The sequence below is a fragment of the Arachis ipaensis genome, chromosome B5, assembly GCF_059453495.1.
Source record: "Arachis ipaensis isolate K30076 ecotype BB chromosome B5, ASM5945349v1, whole genome shotgun sequence".
NCBI classification, from domain to species: domain Eukaryota; kingdom Viridiplantae; phylum Streptophyta; class Magnoliopsida; order Fabales; family Fabaceae; genus Arachis; species Arachis ipaensis.
Genome location: NC_142440.1, coordinates 64,983,749 through 64,992,836, shown reverse-complemented (window position 1 = coordinate 64,992,836; position 9,088 = coordinate 64,983,749). Strand labels below are relative to the sequence as shown.

At 37.0% G+C, this 9,088-nt stretch overlaps 1 pseudogene; it reads left to right on the top strand.

Annotated features, from left to right (window-relative positions):
* Nucleotides 1-1,075: 1,075 nt before the first annotated feature.
* The window catches only part of LOC107643633 (uncharacterized), a 54,540-nt pseudogene continuing 46,527 nt past the window's right edge, over nucleotides 1,076-9,088 (top strand).

The window sequence follows — 9,088 nt, the reverse complement described above, 5'->3', positions numbered from 1 at the left end:
CGTTTCATTAGGTTTTCCTCCGCCTTATAATTTTGATTCTGATAGTATCTCCCGTGTTCACCACTAGATGCTTGATAAATAGAAGATACATATTCATCAAGTAATGGATAGAAATTGCAATGAGGTGATGCAGTCTTCAATAACAATAACTACACATCAATAACATTGAAATAAATATCGTTTAACAATAATCACACATCAGTAACATTAAGATAGAAATCATTTAACAAATAATGAACCACATGGTTAACAGTACCTTAAAATTTGGACATCCAAAAAATAGCTTGTCTGGATTTTTCTCTATTCTTGACATGTATAGAATAGCATAAACTCCACATTTACATGTAGGAACAACAAATCTTCTTCTGGTGTGATTACTCACAAGCATATCCTTCTTTGCCACTTTAGCTATGCTCGTCACCTCCATCTCCTTCAACTCCACTCTTGTTCATTTTTTAAGGTTTCGCAGCTTGCAGAACAACAAATAGAAGTTTTCATACGAGTATTCAATCTATTGTGACATTGTTTTCAATTGAAGAGTTAGGGTTAATTAGATCTTTGTCGAATTTCATCTGTGCGTCGTATCAGTTTCCATCCAATTCGAAATTAATAGTTCAAGAGATAATGGATATCTCATCCCATTAATAATCTATGTAAGCATTTTTTTTCGTTAGCCTTTAACATTAAACTTGATGAAAGAATGACATTATCCTAAAATTTATGAGAATAGAAACCGATTTAAGATTTTTAAATTCTCAGAAATGGTGTTGTCCTGGAGGTAAAGGTCAAGATCAGGATCAAGATCGGATGATTGTTTACTGTATTTGGATTTTAGACACAAACTTCGTCCAAAGTATGGTTGCGTCCATACTCCCCCCAAAAAATGCTTAGTGTGTTAGCAGTCGAATTCAACTTAAAACCTTAATCAAAGTTGTCATCAACTTTCATAATGTTGTCAAAGCTTGCTACCTCTTCTCTAGCTTTGTTCTCGCCGTGTTTCCAATTCAATGCCAAAAACCTCAACCTCTCTTGCACAAAACCCTTATTCTTCAAACACCTTCGAAGAAGAGCAACCATGTCTATTCCCTTCGATTTTGGTTTTCTAAGTGAAGGAACTCTTCCATCAGTTTGTTTCTCCAATCCTCGAGCCGAATCTGAAACCAAGTTACAGGACAAGGTGCCAGTTTTTCTATTTTTTTGTTGCTCTATTAAAGGGAGAAGATGAGAGAATAAGGCCATTTTAGTGCTTACTTTTGTATTATTCTCTTAATTTAGGAATCTGGATCAGACAAATGGCCAATTCTCCAGCGATGGCAGGTGCCTTGGCAATGGCAAACACTTGCGTTAACTTCTCTGTCCTGTGGATTAGGGTTTGTTTTGAATACCTACCGTGATTTCATATTAAATGTGTCAAATAATGTAAAATCATGTAGAATCATATTACTGTTACCGTTGATTTGTGTGTTTATTCAGTTATTTGCTTGGTTTTTGAAGGTTCTAGTGTTAATTCTTTTCCAACTAGTTTCGTTTTCACAGGTTTGGTTGAGGCAGCAGCAGTAATAAATCTAAGCATTCAGTATGATGAGCTATGTTTAGATGAGAAATCAAAGATAAGTTTCACGGAGCAGGGGTATGCAACATCTTTTTTAGACTATTACCCTTATGCTTTCACAAATTCTTTTGGCAAATTGTGAAGTAGCTTCTACTTTTTCGCTTTTGGTTAGTGATTGTTAAGGATATTGAAGTGATGCAGGCATTTCATGTTTTTATAGCGAGACCACAAGATAATGCTTATAGTAGTCAGTAATGTAACTTATGCAAAAATTTTATTTTTAACTTTAGGTCTTTGCCTTTTTGACTATTTTCCTAATTTGGAAAGCACTTAATCATGTAAATCTATCTAAATAACATAATTGTCTTTCCAATGTTAAAGTAAAGTCTGTTCTGATTAGGTTATATTTTTGTATTCATTTGGCAGCCTTATAACTGCTGTTGCACATGGAATTATTTATCGTATGGCTAACAGTTAACAGCCACTGTCAGAAGACTTCTTCAAATATGATAATTGATCATTCCAAAAGTTTTCAGAATTTCATAGAATACAAGCAAATAGTTTCAAATGTTTATATATATGCCAACAATTTATTCCACTACAGAATGTGTTGTAGCTTTCTTGCATAATTATTGTTGCAGTGTGTTGTCTCAAACCTCATTCTAGTCAGATTTTGATCTATAGAATCATAGTATCTTATGTTGTTGCTTATCTCATCTTCATTTAAAGGTGAAACAATATTTCAGATTGGGGAGTACCTTTCGATCTTCAAAAGGGATGGCTTTTGTGGGCAAGAATCGGACTAGCTGGTGCCCTAACTGCCATGGCGATGACTGGAGCTGTCATGTCCTTCTTTAGTGGTGAAACTCTGGAAATGGTGGTAAATAATCTTGGCTTTCAATGGGAGATGGCCAGTTTCAGCCACTGAAGTAGCATAATTGTTTAAGTACTCTGTACTGACTCCACTTCAATAATTTGTAATATGTTTCCATCTTAGCATGAAGCTTTACAGCTGACTATAGCCAAATTGGGTTTATTGAATGCCGAATATTAGATGCTCAAAATCTTAGGGGCAAGTTATTTCCTGTTCAAGATTACCTAATTTGTTCATAGGAGTTAATTAAGCTTGTGTGATTTTGATCTTTGGATTGTAAGAACCGCGATTAATCGAATAGGTTAAATAAGTGATTAATTATCCAAATTTGATTCCAAAAAGTTAGAGTGATAACTTGAGGTTTTAAACATCATTTTTGGACTCAGTGGGCCTTTCCGAGTCAGAAAATGTGTTTTCTACAAAAAACCGTGAAAAACTCTGAACTGGCAGTTGAACCGGTTGAACCGATTCAAGTCTGTCCGGTGCTGCTCGAGAGAAAGTTGAAACAATCAAAAACCTTATAAAAACACTAGAAATGGAAAAACGGACGTTAATTTTAAAGGTTTGGCCCGAAGTTGGGCCAAACAGACTAAAAACGCTAACGGGTTGGACCAAAACCAAGTTGGGCCCAAGCCCAACATATATAAGGGTTCATTAATGAACCCAATCACTCATAACATACTCAAACACACCCACACATTACTGAAGAGAAGAAGAAGAAGAGAAACCCCAAGAGCACTATTCATCCTCTTCTTCTCTATCTAATATCTTCAGCTACGCTGCTCCGATTTGTGTGCCGTCAGCGGCTACGCATTTCTTGTGACGAGCTCTACAAAATCCAGCCAAGAAACTGGTAAGAAAAACTTGAATCTCTCTCAGTTCTTCTTCTCAAAATTTCGGGTATCTAGGGCTTGGGATTAAGTGAGTTTTTGTGATTCTTAGTGTTTAGGTTCACTCTAATCCTTGCTTAGCTTTGGGTTTTGACATCCAAATCTGTTTGGAAAGCTAAGAGCCTTTGAATTCTTGTGAACTTTTGATTTATGTTAAGCCCTAGGTTGATTTTGTGGTGATTTATATTTATATAGCTTGATTATTGTGAGTTTGGAGCTTGTTGGTGCTTGATGGAGTTACATTGGTGGTTGGATTTTAGTTGAAAGCTCATTTGGTTCATATTGGGAATCGGCCAAGGTATGGTTTCAGTTTCTTCTATGTAGTATATAATATTCATGGACACTTAGGCTAGTAATCCATACGATAGGATTGGATTTGAATGCTTGATGAATTGTTGGATGTTATTGTATGATGATGTTTGATGAAATGATTATTTTTGAGTTGATATTGATGATTGATAGTGATGTGATGAGGATGTATGATTTGTGGAGTAGAGGAGTGAATTGTGTTGATAAATGTGATATTGATGTTGATTGATTGGTAATAAAGTTGGAAAAATGCTAATGAGGTTTGATTATATGTAATATATTAATGTTGCAATTGAGAATGAGGTAAAGTGAAGAAATATGTGGCAAGCTTGGTGTAATATATCATAGAGTGTTGATTTTGATGAGAATTGGAGTTTGGAATGGTTTGGTTTGGTCTTGGTTGTGTTTTATAAAGGAATTGTGGAAATTGTGATTTTGGGTAAAAGTTAGTTTTTGGAGAACTTTGTTTGATCATAACTTTTGCCTTGGTTTTCAAAATTAGGTGAATTTAGCTAAGAATTAAAGATCTTTGAAAACCCTTTAAATCGATATAAAGTTTGTGAAATTTAGAATTTTGTAGTGGAAGTTATGATCATTCAAAGTTGGTGTTAAAAATCTGAAATTCTGCAAAGTTGCAGAATTTTATGATTTTTTATATGTGCGCACGCATAGCCTTGTGCGGACGCACAACCTGCGAAAATTTTGATCTGTGCGGACGCACACACCTGTGCACATGCACAGGTAGGAAAATGCGTTCTGTTTGCAGCGCTAGCACAGCTTGTGCGCGCACATATCTAAGGAAGAATTTCAACCTGTGTGGACGCACACGTTGGGAAGGCCAGTCTGTTGGGGGAGCTGGCATAGGTTGTGCGAGTGAATAGAATTTTTTAAGTTTTGACACCTGTGCGTACGCACACCCCTGTGCGTACGCACACCTTTTAAAACTCTCAGGAGCGTGCGCGCGCACATCCCTGTGCGGTCGCACACGCCCTGTTTCTCAAATTTTGCTTTGTTTTCTACTATTCTACCTCTCCAACAAGGTTGTAAGCTTCTATAACACCTTTTTAAGACTTTTGGGCATATATTTGGATACATGAAAATAGGAAAGGATTTTAAGGGTCTTAGACGATATTATTTGGAAAAATTTAGAAAACGGAGGCCTAGGTTTCTGGCGTACTGAAGGTGGTTTAAAATTATGTGGTGAATGGTTGATGAATGAGATAAGGATTAAGGAACTTTGAGTTCGGAACTGAAATGTGAAAGAACAGTGGTCGAAATGAGTCGATGGCTCTGAATGAAGTGATGGATCCATCTTGTATTAAAAATATTTTTGAAAACCACTGCACTACTTTTCATTGAGATTATGAGACGTTATGCATCCGGTAGGGGCCGAGGTTAGATCCCGCCTGTCGAGGTAGTGGCGGCGGCATAAGGGCGGTGGTTCATCCCGCTTGTGCTTAGATGTGAGACTGGTGGCAATAGATCCCGCTCGCATCCCTTCAGATCATCAAAGCGTACAGGCACAAAACCTTGGATAGTGATCCGAGCACTATATCTCGGGGGTTCCCACACCATGATTCTGAAGGGCAACATCTCCATAGAGATGTGTCGGGTTGGCAGTTGAACCAACAATGTGATATCATAGCCAATAGGACAGGCATTCATCATGTGCATTTTCCATCTGTTTGTATGCTTTGCTGACTTGAGATTTTTTGCCAATTTGTATAACATGCCTAATTGCTACTTGAATTAATTGCTTATTATGCTCCTACTTGTGTTTTACTTGCATTGTATATAATTGTGCTTTCCACTGGGATTGAGGAGGTTCGGAAGGCGGAGGCGAGGGGATTGCATGGAGGGTAGGCTAGTGAAGGCTATGGGACAGCGGTGTGGGTTTAGATAAGAAACTTTCCTAAGATGTAGTACCCGGTTTATTTATGTTAAGGTTTTATATAATTATGCTTAATTGTTTTAGTATGCCTTAAGTTTGAATCTTGTGATGGATATGGAGCTTAGGATTGCCTTTAGCGTCCTGTGATCTTATATCCGACATCACTGGGCACTGTTACCATACTAAGAACCTCCGGTTCTCATACCATATTTCTATTGTGTTTTTCAGATGCAGGTCGCAACCCACCTCGGTGAGTTATTTTGGACGGTGACAGAAGCGGAGGATCTTGGATTCCTTTGGAGTCTTTTTGGTTTATTTTGTTTATATGTCTCTCACTTTCGTATTTTGGTTTTGCCTAGAGGCTTGTATTTGAGAGAACCAAACTGTATAAGCTATTTTTACTGTCAGGTTTCTGTATGGTCTGTATATGGCTAGCCCGCTTAAACTCCGCGAGTCGTGGCTAGATTTCTTATGATATTAAACTATTATACTATTATCTTTGTTTATATCACACCTGTTTCTTGTGTTTTAAGTTAAACGCTTCGTTAGTGCATTTTGCGCTTTTAAATTCTAACTTTGAGCAATATCTTTCATCGGGCTTCTAGATTATATTATTCCTTATATATATATATATATATATATATATATATATATATATAGGAGCTTAGAATTGTCGTAAGCTCTGATTAACCTTTGCTTTACGACGCGAGGTAAAGCTTAGGCTAATTAGGGTGTTACATGGATCATCTCTGATTTAGCTTCTTTTCAAATTCACTCTCTTGTTACGTTGCTTCTATCAATTGGATCTTTGAATATCACTTTCAGGTTCTTTGCAATAGTTATTCCGTATGCTTTTATGTTCCCCATAAAGATCCCTATTTATGCTTTGGAAATTTTTATTTAGCTGGTTTAGATGAAAGAGGATGATTACGTTAAGTAGTTGACAGCAAGCCTAAAGTCTTGCTTAATCTTCACGAACAGGAAATGGTTGCTCTAATGGATGACTTTGATCCCTGTATACCTTGGTGTTGTACATGCTTGCTAAGCACTTTCAAGAATCAATTGACGATGCATAATTTTTGTAGATATAGTACCTATCCCACTGAATGTAGGTTCTATAAGGGGCATATAAATTCTAAATTGGAGGTGAAAATTACAGATTCTGTACAATATACTTTACGTAGTAGAGATGATAATTTTGCATTGGATGGATGGACATATTGAACAAGAACAATATAGGGTTAATAATGAATGTATTAAACAAAAGGCTTGGATGTTGATGACATGTCATCTTATGTTAGCTTTTCAAGCATTTTTTCACTTGTTTCATTAGGTTTTATGCACTTTCTTATATTGTAAGTAAGTAATTTAGAGTGGATTTGCATGGTTTTGTTGAATCAATCAACCATCCTTTATTTGACACAAAATCATGAGGTTTAAGCTAGAATTGGTTAGTTTTTGAATGATTTATAAACCTTGTGAATTTGGTGATGCTTTGATTGGTTGTTTTAATTACTTGTAGGAGAAGAAAAGAAAGAAAAAAGGAAAGCGTGGCCTAAGGAAACAAAAGCGTGGTGCATCAACTAAGGCAAGGCCATGGCGCTCTCTTATTGAGCGCAGCGCTCTCTATTTGAGTGCTAGTCCAAAGCCAAGGAAGCAAGGCCAAGGCGCTACGTTGGGTGATTTAACCGAGCGCTACAAGGAACCAAAGAGAACAAGGAAAAATCAATAGCGCTCAGTTAACTTTGTTAACTTTATCGGGCGCCTCATGAGAAAAAAAGCAAGGCAATGTCAAGGAAAGGTGGAGCAAAGGTTCGAACCTTGTGCTAGGAACGAAGGAGTGCTACAAGGCTTGCAAGGAAATTGGCCAAAATGGCTTCACAAAGAATCGAACTAGGCACATGATGAACCAAGAGAAGCGCTACACCAAGCAAGGGAGCAAAGGCATTGGGCACTCAGTTACTTTACTTCACTGAGCGCCATTACTTCATAAAGGAAATTGGCCAAAAGGTGCACCAAAGTGGCTTCACTGGGAATCGAAGGGGGAGCTTCCACTCAAAGCAAAGGGCGCTGCGTTGTGTTAGTTCACTGAGCGCTATACTTGCAAGGAAATTGGGCACAAAATGCATTCACCATTGTTCGAATTGGGAACCTCACATACAAAGCAAAGGCGCTGCGTTAGTTTAGTTAACTTAGCGCTATGAAGGCACGAGCCCAAGAAACAAACTATGTAGTGCTACGTTTGCTCATTCAACTGAGCGCTTCCCTGAGGGGCCTTGGTCCAAAATTAATTAAATTCAATTCTTCACCAAATTTGAAAAGCCCACTCCAAAGTCTGAAGATCAAAAATTAGAAAGTGTATAAATAGGAGTTATTTTGATTTGTGGAGGACTTTGGACTCTCACTTTTGAACCTTCTTTTATTTTTAGTTTTATTTTTTAGCTCACTTTTACATTTTAGCTTTGAATTGGGAAAATTGGGATTGAGATTTGAGTTCTCTTCCTCCTTTTCTTACTTCTGCATTTTTTGCTTTCTGTTTTGCAATTTTGGATTGAGATTGAAGAAATTCTGTTTCAAATCTTGATCTGAAATCCATTTTTGTTCTTCTTCTACATAATTAAGAGAATTGAGGATTAAATCTGAGTTTCCTTTACTGCTTTCATTTACAATTCTTCTGCAATTTGTTTTCTGTTTGATCAAGGAAGGAATTGAGATCTAGATCTACTTTCTAGTCTCATTGATTCCCTGAGATCTTGAATTTCTTTCCTAGCTTTTACAATTGAGCTGAATTTACTTTCTGTTTTGTTCTTCAAGCAATTTTGCTATTCTGTTTAGATCTTCTATAATTTATTTCATCTCCTCCTTCTCTGATTGATTGCATTTTACATTTACCTGTTGAATTCTAAATCCCAGCTCCCACATAACTTTACTATTTAAGCAATTTACATTTATTGCACTCTAAGCATCAGTCATTTACATTACTTGCTCTTTAAGATTCAGCTCTTTTACTTTCTTGCAATTTAAGTTTCATGCAATTTAATCTTCTGCACTTTATTTCTCTGTCAATTTCCCCTCTTCCTTCTATTTTCATGCAATTTAGCTTCTGTTTATCACAATTCACTCAACTCATCAACTGTTTGCTTAACTAAATCAACCATCTAACTAAAATTGCTCAATCCTTCAATCCCTGTGGGATCGACCTCACTCATGTGAGTAATTACTACTTGATGCGACCCGGTACACTTGCCGGTGAATTTTGTGTTGGATCGTTTTCCACACATCAAGTTTTTGGCGCCGTTGCCGGGGATTGATCTAGATTGACAATCATTAAGTAAGATGGTGGTCTAGATTAAGCACTTTTTCTTTGTTTTTGTTTATTTTCTTTATTTTTAACTAACACACTAACTCTACTAACTCTCACTGCACTCAAGCTACAGAGTGCTCTTGTGTTTCTTGTTGTTCTGGTTGTATGACAGAAGCTAGGAGAGAGGTCTCCACCTCTGGTGATCGTGACAAAAGGACTCTTCGAAGACTGAGAAGGGAAACCAGAGGAAAAGGAGTCATTGGTGGAG